At 36.7% G+C, this 22,325-nt stretch overlaps 1 protein-coding gene and 1 long non-coding RNA gene across 4 annotated transcripts in view; both read right to left on the bottom strand.

Annotated features, from left to right (window-relative positions):
* Positions 1 to 22,325, bottom strand: part of LOC114877504 (suppressor of lurcher protein 1) — a 358,815-nt gene that overhangs the window by 56,844 nt on the left and 279,646 nt on the right. The window lies entirely within an intron of this gene.
* LOC114877507 lies at positions 1,972 to 7,943 on the bottom strand. 2 transcript variants are annotated; one of them, XR_003789588.2, is made up of 3 exons: positions 3,923 to 7,943; positions 3,016 to 3,693; positions 1,972 to 2,060 (listed from the first exon to the last, which is right to left on the bottom strand). It is a non-coding gene; the product is annotated as an uncharacterized LOC114877507 (long non-coding RNA). The 2 variants fall into 2 exon arrangements; XR_003789589.2 differs by having other exon boundaries at positions 3,016 to 4,234; positions 4,299 to 7,943.

The following is a 22,325-nucleotide window of genomic DNA, read 5'->3' as shown; positions in this document are numbered from 1 at the left end:
GTCAGGGACCCCGGCGATATTCTGCGGAGTGACAAAATATCATCCTGGGGTGTTACGGACCCCGGCGACTCTCTCTGAAGTCTAAAAAGGATAAAATAATGAAGAAGGATAAAATAATTAATAACTGGAAAGGTTGAACTTTGGCCTATAACGAGGGATTAAATAATAAAGTTGCTTTTTCAAAATGATTTATTTATTAAGATGCATGAAGTGAATACAAGTTTGTCTTACAATTATATTAATAATTTTTTGGTCTTGTACTGGTTTTGACTAAATTATAAAAGATAAGAGTCAGAGGGGGTCAAAATTGTGTTTGTCCAGTTGTGAGTACGAGGTGTAGAAGAAGAGGGACTGGTAGTACAGGCTCAATTACACTGTCTTTGTAACTTAAAATTAAAAAATTACTGCTATTTTCGATTTTTAAAATCTTGGTTATGAATTTACTTATTTTGGGTCAGTTATAATATTTGATAGGGTCTATTTTAAGCTTTAGGTACTAACATTAAGTATGATACATCGACACTGGATACTAGAAACTGGAAAAGCTTTGTGTTGCTCTGTTAAAAACACATTATTATAAATATTTTTAAAAACTCTGTTCACTGTTTCTTTAACTTAATGGATGTTCCAACTTGTTTAGTCGGATCTATCTCTGGTGGAAGCGTAAATATCCTTCTCTTCAAACATTTTACAAAATTCCTAGATTCTTCGTTGCAGCGCGCTTCTTACCGAGGACACTCTTGATTTTGGAAAGCAAACTTCCTGATGTTTGAGAAAGTCTGAATGGAACGTGAAGTGCCATGAATACTAAAACGGTGCACGATATTGTCATGGGATACACCTTAATAGATTCTCTTTAGTTGGAGACACGTCCGCTTACAAAGTCTATAGGAATTTCAATATTTCGAACGAGCTGACATTATAGGAGACTTCAGTGCACAATCCGCAGAGTTTATTCTGAAGGAAGTTTTTTAAATCTTCAGCACGGTATAACATAAGTAAACAGGAGTTACAGATCTCAATTTACGTTAGAAAAATTATGAAGAAATTTCCAGTAAACGTAGTCAAGAATTTCTCAACCTTTTCCCTTATGGTGACAGCATAATACGAATATTGCAAGCTCGAACGACGATCGTGAAAAGTTTCTAAAGATACCCTTTACCTGGAAGGAACCGGAAAATTTATCGATTACAGTCGACTCAGGAAATTAAAATTGCTCAGAAAATTCCATTTTACCTTTTCTCTTCTGTAAGCTTCCTTTTTCCGTCTATTAAATCAACATTTCCTTGATTAATACTCGAACTATTGTTAAATGAACTTAAAGATGTAAAATAATGTTATCCTTTTGCTTCGTAGAATCTAATAAAAAAAAGATTTATTATATTTTTATTCAGAACTGAATGACCTGCTATTGTTTAATAAAAGATATGCAATATTTCCATGTTACTAATAAAAGATGAAAAAAATAAAACCTTTGAATTAAAATAGTCTTGAAATAAAAAATAAAAATTATTACTCACCAGACTTATGATTTATATTTTGAGATCGCATTGAAATTTTTCTTTAACAAGATACAAAAGTTTCCAACAAGATTCATAGATCTCCTTAAAGGATTTTTTGAAGTTTCCATGATATTACTTCAAAGTACTTTTAGAGGATTGGTACTGTTTTAAAAGTGAAAGGATTAAAAAAATAAAAAATACATAATGGAAAGCAAGTAGGTAAAGATTCGTGAGGATCGAAGGAAAGCTCACAATGGTAAATAGAAAATTGAACTTACGGGCAAGGGAAAGTATTACATCAGGGGACAAAAAGCGAAGAAGCGAGCCTTGCCTAGTTTCCGGTTCGTGCGAGATTAATTCCCGGTCGTCGGTCCTTTGTAAATTTCAGCCAAGAATTCGTCGGTGTATATACCGTGCTCGTGCGTGGCTTATATTATCTCGTTCCCGTACACTCTGGCTCGTTACACGATTCTCAAGGGGTTCGAGGTGGCTGGTGGTTGGTTGGCAAGGAAGCGTGCAGGCAAAAAGAGAGGTTGAAACATGGTGGGTGGTAGATTCCTGAAAGGAAGGAAAATTGTGTATGTCACAAATAAAAGAACGGGCTCGTCGGCTGATTCTGCTGTGAGTTAATTTGCGAGTTTCAAGCAGAAATTTACTGGATGTCTTTGCTCGCATACCTGCGCCCTGTTTCCTTGTGAAACCTGGCTCATTATGAGCCCCAACAGGGACATCCTAGCCAACGGAAAGCGGATTAAGTGTAGAAACAAGCCTCCAGAAATTATTCATGTATTAAGAACGAAAAGAAATAGAAGAAACAGCATACGAGATTACTTGAGGGTTGCGCTAATACGCTAATTTGCAATTTTCATTCATCTGGCAGTGATTTTAAACTGAGCGCTCGTGACTTTGCGACGAGAATTTGGATTACTCTTTGTAGAAGGGGAAATGATAAATTTAGTTTGGAGACTTGCTTGAAATAAAATGAAGGGGAAGATTTCACGGGAGATGTATGTCAAGTCGCTTTATAATTAATTTTGTTTCTTATCTTTCTTTATATAATATATCGTTATTTACTTCTTATTTTATTGTTGGGTTATCTAGTAGAGCAATAATCGATAACATACCAATCGGAACTCCGTCAACAATTCCATCAATAATTCTAGCAACCTTTCATCAATCGGACTATTTCATCCGGCTTAATAAACTTTCATCTGAATCGAACGTCAAACGAAAATTAGTTTGAAACAATATTCGATTTGAAATTACAAGCAAAGTTCAAACGCAATATTCTGTATTCAATTAAAATCGAGTTCAACATTCCGGTATGAAGTTTTTAGAAATACATAATATAAGAATAATCGTAACTAATTAATCAAGGAAAATATACATTTAGGAATAGGTATGTTATCAGTTTTCAATTTGAAGAGAATCTATCTATCACATCAATTGATCAGAATCTAAGAAATATAAAAATGATGAAAGAATTATTTCCTACTAGAGAAAGATTCAATACCAACAAATTTTCTGCCCATCGATTCATCGAGAGTCCATTAAATCCCTGGTTTATCCTTTCAATTTCACAAGAGGTCGCTGCGCAAAAATCCTGAAACAGCAAATACGATAACCCAAGGTAATCCCGGTTTCGCCGATAGCCAGTGAGAATAGAAATGTCGTGCTTGCAATATCGGCTGCAATTAAACTCGACGATCCTTCGGGAGTTGTTTTCCTCGCGTGGAAACACGTGTACCTCCCGCGATACCCTCAGATAACGGATAAGCCTTTCCTCTTCTTGCACCGGATACTCTTCTTCCGGAACGAATCCTCCTCGAAGCAAGTTCGAAGGTCACGGGATCTTTGCCCGACTAATTTCACGGACGATGTCTCGACTTCGTCCAGCGGTGAAAATTCACGTGGATCCACACACATACCTAGTTGGTACGGGCTTGAATCCGAGTTCGGAGGGTAACAAAACACATTAACGCTAATCTGTCCGTACGTCGGGCGCAGTCAATGGCACGGCACGAATCCCATTTGTCCAGGGCGACGTCTCGTGTCGTGACGTACGGCTCTGTGTGCAGATTCTCCACATTTCCCTCTGCGTTCATTGGTTTACACATGCACAACACTCCACGTCCAATGATAACAACGTTCCGCGCCGGAGGTGGCCAATCAACGGCTTTTCTAGTAAAAACTGTTCGCCATGTGTGTATGGAGGGAATAATAGGAGATTGATGAGACTTGATGAATAATTTATTTGGTAGTTATCTTGTTGTGCTTTGGAGGAAATTTGGAAAATTGGAAAATTCTATTTCACTTGAAATACCCTTTATTCATTAGTTAAAATTAGGGGTGTGCGGGTACTCGAGTCGGGTCGGAGTGAATGAAATATTTCTTCACCTTTTCAAAAATATAATACTTACATTTACAAAGTTCTATTCGAGTTAAAATATTCTTTGCCCATCGGATGAGATCCTATCGATATTCCTAGAAGAGAGTGGACATTTGAAAACGCAAGAAGAGAGAGAATGAAAGGAAAGAGGGAGACAAGAGCATTCTACTGGCACAAAGGTACAATACGTTGGCAAAGTCGGGTAGTCTTCGACGACGTACGGTGTCCTAAGGGATAAACCGAGAGTGGCTGTTACCGCTAACCACGTTCGATAAGCGGTCAGGTCAGATCCCACGAATCCTTGCGTTCCCCCCTTTCGGTATCTTCCGGTGTACCGCGGTAACTGCAAGGGTATGTTCACCTCTACACCGAACTTTCCGAAACTGAAGAGCTTTCGCGATCCTTACCTTTCGTAAGAACTCGATTGCTTCGCTGCTTTCAACGCTTAGTTGTGTAACGTCTCGGTCGTTCCTTTGGGAATGCACGTGGCACGAGAGTTGGCAACACTTTCGACTTGGGTCACACGGCTCGGTTAATTGAGATTTTATAAGGGTGATAAATTTTCCAAGGGCTGTACGATTATCGTTTAAGTGATAAAAATTCACACTATTGGCCAAAAGTTTAGAATCACTACTTGAAACATAATTAATAACTCAAAATTCAAGAATTATTTTTGGCAACAAATTATTTAAGAGAAATGTAACACTCCAAATGCAACGTATTATAATGAATGTAGTGAAAGAGACTCCTTTTTCACTGATGACCTGCTCCAAAGTAATGAACGTACCCCAAAAATGTTGAATTACTTTGTCAAAGATAAACGAAGGTAAAGAAAGATTAAAGTTTTTCTTATTCTTGCCAGTTCGTTGGGTTGTTCATTAAAAATTGCACAACGTACACCTTCGTGCACGACGAGAGGGGGGCAAACGTACAACAGCCGTTCTCTGACGATAAAAGAAAGAACTACCGAGTTGAATGTTATTTTTAAAAAGTAACAGGGCAATAGAAGTAGTTCCAAGCAGGCGTACAATACGGCCGCAGCCTCACCGAGCCGTGACACGAATTTCCTAAAGTTTCCCGGACCGGAAGAGAATTTAGAAGAGTTATGTCGCGCGAAAAAGTGCACCGATACCGGTGTATCGAACCGATCCGATGACTTTAGCTGTTACCGCGCGAAATGGATCCGTTCTGGAGAAGTCTCGTTTCATGCCATGGCATATTACGAAGTTACCGGGCTCCTATCAATGACCGAGTTTCAGCCATTCTAATACACCCACCCAGAAGTTCAGTCGATGCTATACCGTATAATGTTACAATACATTCGTGGAATCAATCGAGGATGTACAATTTGTTTAACCCTCTCACGGCGGACCATGGAGGGAGCAACAATTTCAATTCAATATTTTTGATTGCAAAATCAAATCTTGAAAGAAATTTCAAAGAATTTTGGTATCTACGTTTAGCATTGAATAACGAAATTTCTAATTAGTTTTAATCTAATTAGAGAAAGTTGAATAAGTGGTGATATAGGATAAAAAGGAATTCCTCAGAATTCGAATTTTGACGATATTAATATTGAAAGTAAGTTAGAAAAAGCCATTTTCCAATTGAGAATTGAAATTGCTATTTTAAATACAGCGGACGATTTTATTTTAAAAGGTTAAGCACCCTTATTTTAAAATGCAAGAAGTGAAAAGAACTTGATACGGTATCAAAGAGATTTAAGTAGATTATGTATTACACAGAACAGAGGTGTCTTTAATTAGTTATGAAAAGATCATCTTACAAATTTCTTAGTGAAAAATGAATGTAAATGTACCTTTGAGAGTACGTACGACTTAAAAGAGATTTATATTTCATTTCGGTATAAATGATGCTCCTTATTTCAATCTTATGTATAAGTTGCTCAACTTCGAAGGATAATTACGCGAGAAGTACATATTTACAATGTTATAACATGCCTCGGTTATGTAATTTAAAAGCTCGTTTGATAAGGAAGTAATTCATTACTACAGTATTTATGTTCCTTCAAAGAAATAAATGTACACCGTTCAGCTAACAGTTTAACCATCTTGCAAAGTCACTTTACAGAATAGGCCACGGTATTATTCGAATAAAGTGTATTAAGTTAATTAATCTGTCCATAGATTAAACGCTAAAATAATGAAAAATTATTTGATAAAATAATAGTGTTTAAACGCTGATGAAAATAATGAGAAATTAAGGAAAAGTTAAATTAACCCCTTGATCTATGATATTATACAACTTATAATAACTCGAACATCACAAATTTCTCTGGTATTTCTAGTACGGTTGAATTTGAATTAATTATAATTTGCATACTCAAAAATTCCTAGATACAAAATATGAATAATATTTTATTTCCACTATTTCTTTCAAAATTGAAGGGTTAACTTTATACTTTTTTAAATTTTGGCCAGATGAAAGCGTATCAAAGTTATCAGCGTTCTAGAATTATCCCCAGACGCTAAATATCGACTTGCTGGAACAGCAAGCTAGAGAGTGAAATGGTAATACTCGAATCGAGTTTGGATGTTTCGCATCGAGTTTCATACTAATCATCTGACCAATATTAACTGTAGTTCCCATGATGCTAAATTACTCAAGATTTGTTAAATTGCTCGCATGCTTCAAAGCAAAACGTACCAGCAACCAGAAAAATATAACGTGGTGCCTTTTTTAATAAAAATTTCAAACTTACTTGAAATATACTTGGATTCAATTTCAGGCCTATACCTCATCGTAATTATTCACGTCAAATCTATCGTCCAGTCGAACATCACTGAACCGAGACGCATATATCTTTGGAGGGAGCCGAATTGAAATCAGCCGTGAGAGCATCGAATTTACGCCGGTGATAAAGACGACGTTGCACCCCCAACGCTCCAACACCCACACAGTCAGTCAGACTGGGTGCACAACGCATTCCTTGAGAACGAATTGCGCGATCGTGCGAATCGAACCGACCGGGATTACGCTCTCTACCAGGGAAATGCAACATACTGCCTTGAAAGCATGCGCATAAGTGATTCGCCCCGCTGCATCAAGCTATGTATTTGAAGTGTTTAGATGACACGATCTAAGGTTAAATGTCGCCAATTTCAGGAAACCATGTGCCCTGTTTCCTCGTGTGTTCAGCAATATATGTTTGCATTGTTATTCGAAAACGATACGCGATGCTTTTTCTTGGTTGAATGTTAACGTCTAGGGACATTAAAGGGAACGATTAATTTTCCCCAGCGTGACTGGAATTTCACGACTGTTTTCTATGTTCTAAATGAAACCGTACGGGTTTTGAACTAGAAATGCAAGCAAATGCTTCATTTGCGTTGCTTGCGATTCGTTTGTACACAACGTTTACCGAGGCTACCACTTTCTGTGTATAATACTATTGTTAACAAACTTATTTGATCGCGAGTGAATTTGAAATGTTGCACTAATCAGAATAGTCGAGCGCAACAAGCTCTTTAGAAATAAATATGAGATCATAATTAGTATCAAAAGATAATTATTAGCTATTTAGTTGAAAATGATTGCGAGACTTTGAAGTATTTTATTTGAAAATAAATGTATAAAATTTTGTATGACAAATAAATACATTTTAAAAAAATAATATTTTAATTTAATTCATTCCTGCATTGTTAAAAGAGCTAATCTCTATTTCTTCATTGATTTAGTAATATAAAATAGATCTTTTCAGTTGTCCATATAATCGTTATTTGATCCTATTTCTATGTTAGAATTATATTCCACACAATATCGAATTCGAATTGATATTGACTGATGCTGGGTTAATTTGATAACCAATATTGAAATTATCCTATGCACCCTATCAGTTTCCCTAAATGGTATTCATGATATCTGTCCGACTGGATTATACCTCTTCATCCATTGACATTAATATAAATAAACAATCAATAAGACATTTCAAACTGTACCAAATTGAAAACCACGGAGTATAAAATAAAATGCTACATTTTTCCTTTGCTCGTTACATTTTCTTTCCTTACATTTTATTCTTCTTTCCTGTCTTTCTCTTGCGACCCCTTTTAGTCGCCTCTTACGACAGGCAGGGGATACCGTGGCTGTATTCTAAACCCCCCAGCCACAGGGGGATGTCTGACATTATTTTATGGCATCAAAGTGTCACAAAATATCACTTATGATACATCAATTTAAAGCTAAAGAGTTGAAGAAAATGCCTATATAAATAGTTCATCAAAAGGATTAAACTTGATACCAATTATCGTGCTTAAACGTCAAGCATTCTATGAACAAGTAGTATTAGTCAACGATAAATCAGACATCAGTAATATCCAAGTGCAGCGTTGACGCGACGGCACTTTATAATATAGAACAAGTGTAATACAATTACAGGCACTAGTAATTTCCAAATGCACCATCAGCTAAACCTATTGATACCTTTTTACATGGAACAAGAGTAACGATGGTACTTTTTAAAATGGAATATATTTTGAAACGATTTTAACACGTTCAGTGCGGACTTATGCACTGCTATATAAATTCATTCGAATACCCTTAATTTTAGGATTCGAATATTAATTAAATCGAATGATCACAAGATCACAGTCGTCGCGAAAGGTGTCGAACCCTGTTAAGAGGCAACGCATAGTGACGAAGATGAAGAAAAGAAGTTCTTCGACTTCACAGTTCATTCCACGTGACTGTCCATTCTTTCGCAACGGCGTCGCGGCGTCGTTCGAGGCGTCTGAATGGACCAACGTAGAAGGCCAATTGATCCGGATTCTCGCACGCTTCAACGGTTATCCTCTATGGCTCGTAAACGCGTCTTTTAAGACGGTGCTTTGGCACACGTGGCTTTTTCAGGGCATCGGTTATTCACGGCCTCGCATCATCGTCCGTTACCTTCTTTTTTTTCGCCTATTACTTATTCCATTCCACGACCCCATCCTCGTTTAACGAGTACGAAAGACGAACCCTGGTAAAAAGTTTGAATCCGTCGTCCGAACGAGCTACAACCACTTTCCTGTAACTTTTTTTTCGTAAATTCTATTATACACACGCACCCTTCGAATGGTTCGAACGAATTGACGAAGAGATTGACCCACGGTTCGTTTTCAATTTGAACAACCCTCCCCAAATCCATAGCAGCTCGCTTTTTCCAACAACAAGCACCAACCTGGCTCGTCGAGAAAACGACCCTATACCCTTGATTCCCGGGGACCATCTTTTTCTCGTTTTTCTATTCGGATTTTCGTGGAAGAGCATGGGGCTCATAAAATATTCAGAACACGTATGAGCTGAGACCCGGTCCACTATACGCCATCGTTGTTTTACGCTTCACCATCCACCGTTTACGATTGAAAGATTTGCGACGTATCGAAATATCGGAAGCTATGGAGGAAGTTGCGGAGAGATAGTGTTTCATGGATCATAGGGTGAATCGAATTGTAGTGGGGGTGAAACGTTAACGCGTTGAAATTTATACTTTTGGACATTTTTACCATGGGAAGACTAAGAATGAACTCATTAAGCACATCAGTTAGAAAATATAAAAATACCAAAAAATGATTTTGATCTAGCTTCTCATGAAACAGCTAAATAAATTTATTAACCTTTTTAAAATTTAAATTAAGAATATTATGATGGAATCATCTGTGAAAACGTTATATTTATTTAAATATTGCACGCAAACATAATTTTCTGTAAATAGCACACAACGAATCAGATACACTACTGTAATTTTCATAAAATTTCGAAAAAGCCATTTTTGTGGCGTACGACCTCATTTAACCCGAGCAACATCAGACTTCTCCCTGCACACTTATCTCCACTTTGGAGATCATGTTTTCTAGTTCCATACAATGGAGAGCTTTGAAGATAAAAAAGCATTTTCCAAAAGCTTATTCATATGTTCCCTTTTTACTAAACCCTTGGTGAACGTATTCAAACCGTAATACATGCATTCAACAATTTTTATCAGGCAATTAAATAATAATGCAAATATAATAGTTTATATTCTGATTCAGTATCTGAATTTTCCTGAACAGAATAACCTATTCAATGAAAAATTAAATTCGAAATAATTATTTCCTAAGAAAGCCTTTTCTTAATTATTCTCCACCTTCCTGCAGCGTTTCAATCAGAAATTCTGATGCAGCAGACAAGCCATGATCGTAATCCACGTTCTCAACACGACTACAAGGTGCACAATATAAGTGCTTAAAATATTCCACGAAGCATAAGATGCAGCTCGCATTACCTGGAATTACGTGGAAACTTTGCCAACATCCTACGACCAAGTATCGATACTCCACCGTACGAAACTTCCGCATTAATTCCGGCACGAATGTTGAAAGCTGTCATAATTCTCCCTGACAAAGGGCGTGTTTCGAGTACCCTCGAAAGACGAAAGGGCGATAATCTGGTTTCAAGGGAAGTTTCGTAAAAACAGAAATGAAACGACTGTTAATCTTTCGTCAAGATATACGTGTATAATAACCAGAGAGAGAGAGGGTGAAAACTCAGGGTGGAAATCTGGAAAAGTTTCGTGACAATGGTAGAAATGGTTGCTGATAACGTTACAGTCAGACATTGAGGAAGAACGAGGTGGTAACGATAAGGGTAACAATAAAGGGCAAAGATGATTTCGTTGCATAAAATCCTTCCAATATGGGGTAGAAAGAGAGGGAAGGAATGAAAAGTGAATCGTTGGTTGGAGGGAAGGATAAAGGAGGAGGTTAAGGGAGCGAATGTTGAAATTACAATCCTGCTGGAGAGACGGCTGCCAACCGGATGTATAGAAATTCCTGTCGCACTGCTCGAGATTCCGCCTCGTTCCTGACGTCGTCTCATCTTGAAGTCGATCTATTATATTCGCGTGCTCATTGTGGCGAGACAGCCTCCTCGCACGTGAAAGCAACAGGGAACGAGAAAACGCGGTAAATTCGATCGCGACAACGCTTTCGAACGAAATGCTTTCCTCTCCAAATGGATACACATAGCGTAGTTTGTACCGTTGCGCCTCGAATTCGCTTAACAATAATAGTGAGTAACGTTAACAACGCTCCTTTTCCAGCCAATAGCTCGCAAAGACGCATTACGTACAATAAACGAGACAGGGAACGAATTCGACTTCCGGCTCCTGGGAGAAGTTAAGCTTTCATTGATTAACAGGGGTAAAGAGGAGAAGCGTGAACGAATGGCGAGCCTTCGAGTAACGAGTTAAGCCACGAAATTAAAGACAAATTTGTGAAACGTTTTCATCGTGAATAAGAAATTCTTCTTCTTGAATTTCCCATACATGATTAAAGCAATAATTTTGGAATTATCTCTCGAATACAATTCGTGGATAAAAACACTATTCATCAGTAATTCCTATGTTAATCAGCATCTATTGGATCACGATCGATATCCAGGAATTTCCATCGAACCGAAGGAGGTCTTTATCGACGACGAAGATTATACATTTCACGCTTGACGAGGTTTCCAATCGATACAGGTAGAATTACCCATGCTTTGTTCCAACCCGGTCAGGTTCAATCGCTAAACCTGACCATAACACCATCGAACTTTGGACACCACTGTAGTAGTTTAATTACGCTAAAGCAGTGATGGTTAATGATACGGATGGTCCGGTTGTTTTTCCATCTAATTCTAGGAAGGGGAATGATAGAGGTAAGGACCAGCAGGGAAAAGAGGAAGGCCGGAAGCGAGGGTTGAGAAAAGACAGGATAACCGCATTGCACCACGCCTGCCAACCACATCGATCAACAAATCACCGTCTATAAGCAACGACCAGAGAAGCTTTCCCTTAGGGATTCTTCCAGCCTCCTCAGCTGGGATAGTGTTCTTTAGGTTGACGGAAACGACATCCAATTACCGTCTCTTCTGTCTTCGTTGCACGCCAGAAATATTAGTATTAGTGGTACCATATTTTATTTGTACTCCTTCGATAGTTTTATGGCCTTTAATTAATGTATTTTTTATTTGTGGTTTTTAAATTATTTTTCTTACGATATATTTTCTTTTATGGTCATTCATTTCGCGCGTATTTATTTAGATTTCTCTGCCGGCAAGCGTGATTTGTTGTTACGAATCGAGATGATGTATGCATTCCAGATGAACAAATAGACAAATGCAAATTCTTTGTTTTCTCGAAAAACTCCATTTACCGTTCCTCAAATATTCAACGATTGTAGACGAATTGCAAGTTATAAATCAGAAGCATTGTAAATATCAGGAATAAAAACAGAAGTTTAATTGGCAAGAATAACGTATTAATAAAATACGAGTATGATTTTATAATACCACGATATGTAATAAAGAATAAAAGTTGGAATATGAATTTTAAGGGTAGACTACAAAATACTTTTAATTCTATGTTTAATGAAAAATCTGAATTAAAATTTTAACAATTCAAATAAATAACCCACTAAAAATTTGAAAATTAATATTTTTACTTTTATTAAAAATTGGTAGAAATTACTTGGAATGAAATTACAATCGTTATTTTACACCATTTATAAAAAGTACTGAAACAGAAAGGATTACGTTTTACTATTTGTTAAGCTTCAACGTCATCATCCGAATAAATTAATTACGACACGATATTGCAGTGTGTTCACGAAAAATAGTCAAAAACTTGTTCGATTCGAACTGGATTTCAAACAAATTTCGTCGAACGAAACCTCGATTTCATTTCCATTTTCATTCGATTCGCTGTTAACCGATCCCCTCCAACACTGTAATTTTCAAGTGCAACGAGAAACCGTGTTCGGTACACACTATTTTACACCCGTTCTCCTAAAAAAGGGAAGAGAAATACAAACGAAAGGTGGTAACATGGTAAAGGGTGGCCCGACCCGATTTGACCCAATCGGACCCGAGACTCGGATACTCGCACTCATCCTAAAAAGCTGAATAATCTACTTTACAAAAATACCAAGCACTTTACTGTCCATCCTGGATATTATTTTAACCTGGAATAATGCCCTCGCGGAAGTTCGTTAAAATCAGGGTTGCAGTTCAATTACCGGTGCCGAAAAAAAAAGAAAAAGAGAGAAAGAAGAAAGAGTAACGATGACATAAAGCAGGCCAGGACAAAAATCGATAGAGCACCACTGGGCATTGTGTTGCATCCTCGGTCAGAAAATTTTTCTTTCTTTTTTTTATCCCTCTTTTTTTTCTATCGTTCATCCCCCTATGAAACGTACAAATCAAGCGGAAGGATGTTATCAAAACTTCCGTCTGCGTGACAAATTGAATTACTACGGAAGCTTGAGCGAAAACAACGATGGGAGAGGAGAAAAAAATCGTCCGGCACACGGCTGAAGGGTGGTAAAAATAAAAAAATAAAAACGCGATGGGGTTCGTTGTGAATCCGGCCACGTGATATGAAAATCTGTCATTTCGCGGATGCAGAGAACGCGGTGCATTATAGCCAGGGATTTTTCGACGATCGACGAGGCCGTGAGATAGGGGACGTTCGTGGAATATATTATAACAGAGCTTACGTTACCAAGAGAAACTTTGGTTATTTTTTATGAGCCCTCATTTAAGACGTTGGGTTTTACCATAGTGCGAGTGGGTCATTTAACACCTCCCTCCAGTTCAACATATAAGTAGTTTTCGTTTAACTAAATTTTGATGCTAGAACTATCAACTAGTTTGATACAATTTTATGATATAAAAATATCACATATGTCAATAGACATGGCATATCAAATTGATGCTTAAGGATTGATAAAAATAGGTACATGAAGGTTTCATAGATATGGTGAACGTCTGTCATTCGAGTGACGAATTGCTATCAGCTAGGAATAAGTGATATAGGTCAATAATAAATCAGACGTCAGACATGATACGCGGTTAACGTGCTATTTTGACAATTGCTGTTAAGTATTCATAATATGTAATTACTATCTACTATATTAGATACTAATTATTATTTAAACATTAATAATTTTACAATAAACATGGATAAAATTTTCAAACATAATTTTTTCTTACTTTTTATAAGTGAGGAGTGTGTAAAAAATTTAGTCTTCAATGATTTCGACGACGACATGGTGGTCCTCGAGCACTGTTGTCGTCTGTGCAACCAATGAGGATGTCCCTTGAAATCGATATGAATTTATGGTGTTTTTCTATTGCGCCGACTTGGCAGAACTTTCTTAAAACGGCACGGCGCGGAAACATTACACGGTAATTTATTGCACGATCGCTTTACGAGCGGATATCTTACGCGAGAGATCGTGGTGCCGGTAAATTCAGCATCGTCGAATTTAATAACCCAAGAAACGAACTAATCCGCTCGCTAAGAGGTTTGGATAAAATAATGTGCAGTGAACTATGAAGGATGAAATCGATGAACAAGAAAAATGAAATAGGGGTTTCGTTATAGAGTTGCTTGAATATAAAAAAAAAGCTTTCCAATTTTGTAGCATTTTGACATTTAAAATTATAAAAAATTATTTTCGATTGTAATCAGCTATGAACGTATCAACAATTTTACACGATAATGAAAGAGTACCTTAGGATCCGTAAGGAACACATTTATATTTGTAAATTGGGGTCTGATAAACATTGATTTATTCTACTGACGGGTTAGTGATGCTACGTGATAGATTGTTCATGGCATTTACGTAATCCTATTCTTGTTTCCCCATAGAAAGCATCGATTGTCGTTTAATCACTGAAATTAAACTGTATTCGATACGGTTACTGCTCAGATTGATGAGTATTTGGAAACTCGATCTATTGTTAGGGTTCGTAGTTCGAAACACCTACAACGGAACATTTGTAACTAAATGATTATAAAGCTGAAGCTAGTTAATAATCTAACGATGAATGGTTCCTAGAGAAATAGATTGATACAAGTGATTTTGTATAATACTTGATACTATTTAAAATAAACTATTTCCACGATGAAAATCATTCCATATTTTAAAGAAGGAGAATATTTATGATTAACATAAATAATTCTAGAATTCTATATTGGAAATGTGAAAACTGAATTCAATATGAACGATCTGATTTTCAAATGTTCTCATACCATTCATATTGTACGTGTATGAATTGATTTAAATATAAGACAGCTTATGAAAAATGTATCTGAACTCGTATGTACATCACTTGAAATCGAGAATGTATGTGAGGTTGATTTATGGTATTCTTACACAATATATGGTTGACATATTTCGTTATTTATCGCTCTAGTTGAACATGCATACTACAAATAAACCAGCTTTCATCATACAATATGATTGTATACAATTCATAATATTCTTCATTGATTTAAGTAAATGAATACTTAATTTTCTGATATCTTTTAAAAATATTTTTCTATACAGACAACTTGTAAAAATTTTTACCTTTGAAATATCTTTAATTAAGTTGATTTCAATATCTGTAAATATAAATTATAATTTTTATTTCTACGTATTTGTTCTTTAGTCTGGGACGTTATAAATTATACTACAGCAATATTGAACAGCAAATTCAATTAATGTTAGCACTAAATATTGCAGAAACTCTGAAACAATGTTAATGAAATTGAGACCATTATTCATTACGACACCGCACCGAAAGTCCATGAATACACACAGATTAAATCCGATTTAAACGAGAAAATTTAAGTATCTTTGCAATTTATGGATACATGGCAGAATCATTATGAAACCAATTTGCATTACTTAAAATAACCAATGTTTCGACGGGAAGATATTCCATGTGCATATTTCTGTAATTAGCTTCTATAATAAAAAAAGAATTTACATTACAATTTCTGTCAATTCTAGGACCTATAAGTGATTTGAAAGCTTTTATAATCTTTATAAATTGCAAAAATTTAATTTGAAATGAAATCTCAGAAAATCTGATATATCTTTTACGTATTTATAATTCGACCAGTTGCATTGGAACTTGAACAAGACTGTATGTACAGAACCGAAGACACTGGTCTACTCGCCAGAGGTGCATGTTTAAACAGAAGAACGCCATCAAACATTCGACTTGAAGATGCAGGAGAGCATTTCTCGTAACCAAACATACGTACCCAGACGCGTCGAGTATCTGAAAGAGAAGGGAAAGGCCTATGAAACACAGTGTCGAGCGGCCAGAATCAAACAAAGAAGAACGAAGAACGAAGAGAAGAGAAACGGACAGAGTGGCCGAGACAAATCCTGCCAAACACACGAGAGATACTCAAGCTGGCCACTCGCCAAAAGCACCCAGAGCTATTCGCTCGTCCATGCTCGCGTGAACTCGTCAAGACGTAAACTTTTCATCCTTTTTCTTAGGTTCTAACACCACAACCAGATCTACATTATCTTTTGTTCCCTAGAAGATCAAGGTTTCTTATAGCTTGGGTCAGAAATAAATTTTCTTTCGTGTTGGATATTTCATTAGTATGTTTGGAAATTTTACCAGAGTAGGTTTCCTTAGGAAAAAATGGCTAAAGAAAGTACTTATCTTTTCGCTAAGAAAGCTTTACGTGTTTGGAAGTTTCAAGTAATTTTAGTTTACTACAACTTCAATCTCCGCTTTCGAAAATGATAAAAAGTTAGCTTTCAAAGTTTAGCAGAATTTCATCTAAAATTTGTGCATAACCTACTTAAATTATAGCTATCATTAAACGCCCACTTTCTAAAATCTCTCCATTAATATTAAATGCATCAAGGGTAATTTACTCTATAAACTTCAAATTGACTTTTATACCCTATCATATTCGATCTCTAATAATATCTAACGGGTGATTACACTGCAATCTGGGCAAGCTGTTGCCAGCAGGTAGTTTCGCCTAACTGACGGAATATTTTACATCAATTAGCCGTTTGACCAATGACTCTGATCGTCGACGATCCTTTGACAAGGGACGGATCATCATTCGCTGGTTCCTCGTGAAGTTTGATGGTGATAGTTTAATGGAACGTGTAATGTGCCAGAAGTGAAAAGGAAATTTAGAGCAGTTCTATAATGGAGATACTTTGAAACGTTATTTTTAGATGGAGTTTCTAACCCGAAGCTTGGTAAAAGGAAAACCTGAGATTTCAAATCAATGATCATCCCTTTACGATTTATAGTATATTTTTGGGAAATAATATTTTATATTTTTCATTCCATCTGATTTTAGAAATCTATTTTTATTTAAATTATGATTTTTGTATGAAATGTAATATAAAAATATTTATTTAAATCTAATGCAAACTAATTAAACGTATAACAGTGTGCACGATAAGTATAGAATTGAAAAAATTTTTTAAATAAGTGTGATCATTTGTTCCACGAGACAGAGCACTAATTAATGAATGGATCGAGGTAGAAGAAAATATTTACACGAAGCGTTTTCTCTCGGTTTTCTGCTCCTCGAACGAAAGAAACTAATTTCTTTGTTCAATTCGTTTCCCTTCTGCTCCTCCATTATATCAGTTTTCTTGTTCATCTCGTTTTATTCATCGACGGCTGATTGCAGAGTTCCCAGCTTACAGAAATCAAGCGAACGCCGATCCCATTACTTCTGCCCGGGACAAACGATTCGTGCCCGTGCAAAAAATTATCTGGAAGGATACCAGACGCTGGGTAAATAGAGTAAGATAAGGAGTACAATAAAAGCAATCGTTTCCCTCATCTGCTTCACCGTATCTTCCGAGAAAATGTTCGATCGTAGCTGAAATCTTTGCCGACACGACGACTCTTTCCTAAATATTCTCATTTTCTTGAACGCCTACGGAGATACGAGATGGTGTAACAAGCCGTTTATGTTAGTATAATATTCTACCAAGAATCTGAATCGAAGGTTAATGCATGTATTGTTAAGATTGAATCTAGCATGCAGAGAAACCTCTATTTCTCTGGAAAATAATACTTTCATAAATAATACTGAATTATTGAGAACTGAACTATCAAGATTTGATTACATTTTTAATTACAGAAGAAATTATTTTAGAAAATATTTAATTTCAATATTTCTTTTAAGTAAATGATACTTTGAGAATTGAAAAAAATACAAATATATATAAATAATTGATCATCGTATAATATTTCCCAAGAGGGTAGTCGAGAAAGCGTTGTCCTTTGTCCTGTCACGGTTCTCAGAGACAGTCTTTCCAACAACTTCAAACTTCCGCCTAACTCAACAGAACTATCACTGTTTCCCAAAGGCAATTAAGCACGCTAATTACCCCTCAACCATTATTCGCATACATCTATCATTGGCTACTATTGCGGTCTCTCAAAATCGCAGTAGTATAGCTCAATGCAAGGTGAGCCATTGTTGGCATTGTGACAATTGAATGCTGAGGAATTTCAGGTGACAGAAAATTCACTTCTTTTAATATTATGACGCAAAATATCCTAAATCATGACATTACATTTTATATTACAAAATAGAAACCTATTGAGTTTTATAAATTTTAGGAGTGTGCAGATACCCGAACCTCGGATCGATCACGTTTCAATTAAGATCTAAAGCTTTCGATTTCTTACATGAAACTGTATAGAAATATATAAAAAAAGGGTTAAATTTCATCTGAAAGGATCCCTTAACGACAATCACGCTAAGGTCGCGGGTCGAGAAATAGCCGGTTAATTGGGAGTGTACAGCTAGGACCGTGAACGAAAGAAAAGCCGACGATAGCAAAGGGTGAAGAGAAATAAGAGAGGAAAACGGAAGGGTTCTGTTGTCGGACGGATGCCTTCGTCATTAGCGCTCGGACAATGTTTTTCCCCGGTTCCTCTGACTCGTATAATGCAACCGGATAGATCGCGGCTGAAAGAGACGGATAGGAAGCGTGCGGACGAGGCATCAGGGATGGGAAGAAGTGGAGCAACAACCGGCGAGAGAACAGGAGAGGTAAAACGATCGATCAGGCTACCGAGAAGGGGTGTCTAATTACGCTCGTTTGCTACCTTTCACCCTGGAACGACCATACCGTACCATAGCCACAGTTTCTTATGTTAACCCATAGCTTTTTCGCAAAAACGGGACCTTATTTAGTGTAACGAGAAGCAAAATACTTGGACCAACCTCGCGATTCCATTGCCATTCTACACCGTTGCGGTGCATTCCGCACAAAGGAGAAACCGGACGTTCTATAAATTTTCTTTTCAACGTTCAACTGTAAAAACTATTATCTTCGGAACGTTCGTTAAAACTGATATTGGATTTTTCAAGTTTGAAAATACGAAAGAATTACAATTATAAATGTTGTAAAGACTTCAATAAATCTTTCTCACCACGATTTGATCGTGAAATTCCCTTAATGAACACTTCGATAGACGCTTCATTAACTTTCAACGTGGTAATACCTCGTCGTGTCTGAGATATCTCGGAATTATTAATGACATCAATTAAAGTGACAGTGTCGCGTTAATACTCTTGTACCATTGAACGTCATGATAACGTTGTCGTTGGCTATCAACGCGTTTAAAACGTGTCGAAATAGAAGCGCGAATAAAATGAGCAGCGTAGAATTGGCTGGGACCAATTTGCAAACCGGTGACTGAAATTATCGTTAATTAAAATGCGTCTGCTTACGTTTCCACCGTCGAGAAACACAGAGAGACAGAGAGAAAACGGTGCATAAAGTTTAAGGGGACAAGCCATAAAGGCTTACGCCGAGAACAGAACTCGTCGGGGCTTTTGAAATTTTCATGTCGCTACGTGTTGGAATTCTACATTAATGAGAAATCGAGTTAATTCCCTCGCAACGAATCTACCGACGAATATCGACGATTTCGTGTTCGCATTCGAGTATTTCTGGCGCCGCACAATTTATCGTGGGACGTTTTGATGACACAACCACCAGTGGAAAATTCATTCGGGACGTTAATGCGTTAATATTACGCTGCTAATTATCCAGCATGATCGAGCTACGACGACAAAGGGGAAAATTAAACAATTCGGAAATGAAATCAGTGGGTAAATAAATCGTGATTAATATTATTTTATGAGAGGAGTGTTTTTCAAAGTACAGCTACGGATAGATTGTTTTGATTAATTATCAAGTTATTAATTAATATTGTGTGACATAATATTTGTATGATCGCCATTGAAAATAACTGAGAATTAAAATTAAAATTATACATACTCGATCCAACGAGACGAGACAGTAAATGCGTAGAAATCGACCGATACGTTTGAAGAACTGGTAACAACTGAGCTCCTGACTCGTCTCGCTCGACGGGTTATAGAAGAGGGCAATATATTTCTTTATTTAGAAATGCAATTGTACCATTTTTTATCCGACTTAGAAAAGGAGGAGGATACTCAATTCGATCAGTATATATATTTTTTTTTTTGTTAAAAATTATTTTATTATGAAACTGTAGGTATATCTAACTTTTGTATTTTCATTACAATATTTCAAAATGATGTAGCTTCAATACATTTCAAACGGCAGTTACTCGAATATTTAATAATAAGATAAATCACATCTTATCACGTAACTTGTGTTTTGAATCGAGAAGTTATCAATAGCGAGTACCAAAGTACGTCCCTCCGGAGTATCAGGAAGAAAGCATCCTCAACACACGAACAGATTCGTTATGACGACGTTCGAAAGCAGTCTTTTACCGAGATTCGTTAAGCCGATTTCCCAAGACACCCCGTGGAAGCCGTTTGCATTATCGATAAGTTTTACGAGTGGGACGAGTGATCGAACAATTCCACGGCAGTCTATCTAGAGGTTGCAAAAAACCGCAGTAATCTGAAGAACAATGATAGAACTGCTGCTCTTTACTACGACATCGTTGGACTTTTCTGAACCTTCAAGAAAAGATCTGATGAATTGTGGCAAGCAAATAACAAGGATTTGAAAAAAAAAAATAACATTTGAAAATTGTGATTTGCAAAATTTAACATTAGTCAGAAAAATGAAGTGAAAGAAATAATGGCTTAAAAATAAATAAATAATTACTCTTTTTAAAATTTGCTTTGTACAACTCATTTCTGTTTCCCCTGTATCATTTCTTTTTCTTCTAAAAAAGAGCCTAATGTCTTCGCGGGTGTACATCTATAACCAATGAGATGGAATTTTTCCTGAAAAGGAACGTTACTTCGTATTTCCATTATTGACGTTGTAAGAAGTTTTATCGTAAGTATTCTTGTAAAGTACTCAATGGAATTTAGATCTGGGTACTGATGGATTTAATCGATCGAGGAGAGAAAGTTTGAGGGAAACTCATAAAACTATCGTTCAAACTCGGAATTTAAGACGCGTACACTCGCTTTTCTTTATTATGACTGTGTAAACGAGGAGGTACTCAAAACTGTTCAGAATTTCTCAGGACAAAACCCTATTATAGCAGCTTTTTTCTTTATCTTGTACTAAGAACTGAAAGATGCTCGAAGTTTTATTTTTACTCGACAACAATCTCTATTCACCTTTTCAAATCCCACCTACGTAAAACATCGAATACAGAAATGATAAGAAAAATGGAATATCTTTAAAATTTTACTTCAAAAGATGACAATTTTTAATTTTATTAGACTGTCGAAGGGTTAAATTCAGAAGTCCAAAAACTTTTCTATTCGAACCCTCCTACACACTCCTTTCGGTCTAAAATATTGAAGACCAATTTTATAAGACTGCTGAAAATGGAAAAAGTAATTTAAAATGGTGTACCATCCAACAACTAAGAGAAGAATGATAACGATTGTTAATTCAACCATTGTGATTTACGGTGGTCATTAAATTTACCGGCGTTATCTGGCGCGTGGTAGAAAGGGCTATTTGCGAGGCGTTCAAGATAAATACGACGATAGCAGAAGCCGAAAGAAAAGCAAGCCAAAGTGGATATTAAATGCCAGAAGTCCGTATTAATAATTAATGCACCGTAACGACCGTGTCTTGTTACTCAAGAGGGCAGACCCTTCTCGCACGGACAGCTAGCGTCGCTCTCGCATAAATAAAAAGAAGAGAAGAAAAAGAGAGAGAAGTGGCGGTAAAAGAAGAAGAAGAAGTAGAAGAAAGGAGAAGCTTGAACAAACAAAGCTCGCTGCTACTTATCTCGACGCAGCTCGGCAGAAACAAGAAAGGCCGACTCGACAGCTCGGCAATGACCCAGCTTTATGAATGCACGAGCAAAAGTGCACGAGCTGTGTGCACCTCGCTTCCTCTCCGCCACTGGCACCGAATTTCTCGCATCTTCCGGCTGTCGTTCCTACGACGGACTTGGCTACTTTCCATTCCCTCGAATATCCGTTTTCTTTGTCACAGATGTTCCTAATTTTCGTACGTCCCCGAGGAAAAGAAAGAGCTAAGCGTCCGAATGGAATTTCATTGTCGATCCTCGGCTAAGATTTCGACCAGCAACCACCACGATTGCGTTTAACAACGTAGATTAATACCTTCCCAAGAAACGAATAATACGCCATAAGAAACATTTCTCTGGATTTATTAACGTTATAAAAAAGGAAAAAGGAAAAA

The sequence above is a fragment of the Osmia bicornis genome, chromosome 9, assembly GCF_907164935.1.
Source record: "Osmia bicornis bicornis chromosome 9, iOsmBic2.1, whole genome shotgun sequence".
Classification (NCBI taxonomy): domain Eukaryota; kingdom Metazoa; phylum Arthropoda; class Insecta; order Hymenoptera; family Megachilidae; genus Osmia; species Osmia bicornis.
Note: the sequence above shows the minus strand (reverse complement) of the source record. Positions and strands in the feature narration are given on the sequence as shown.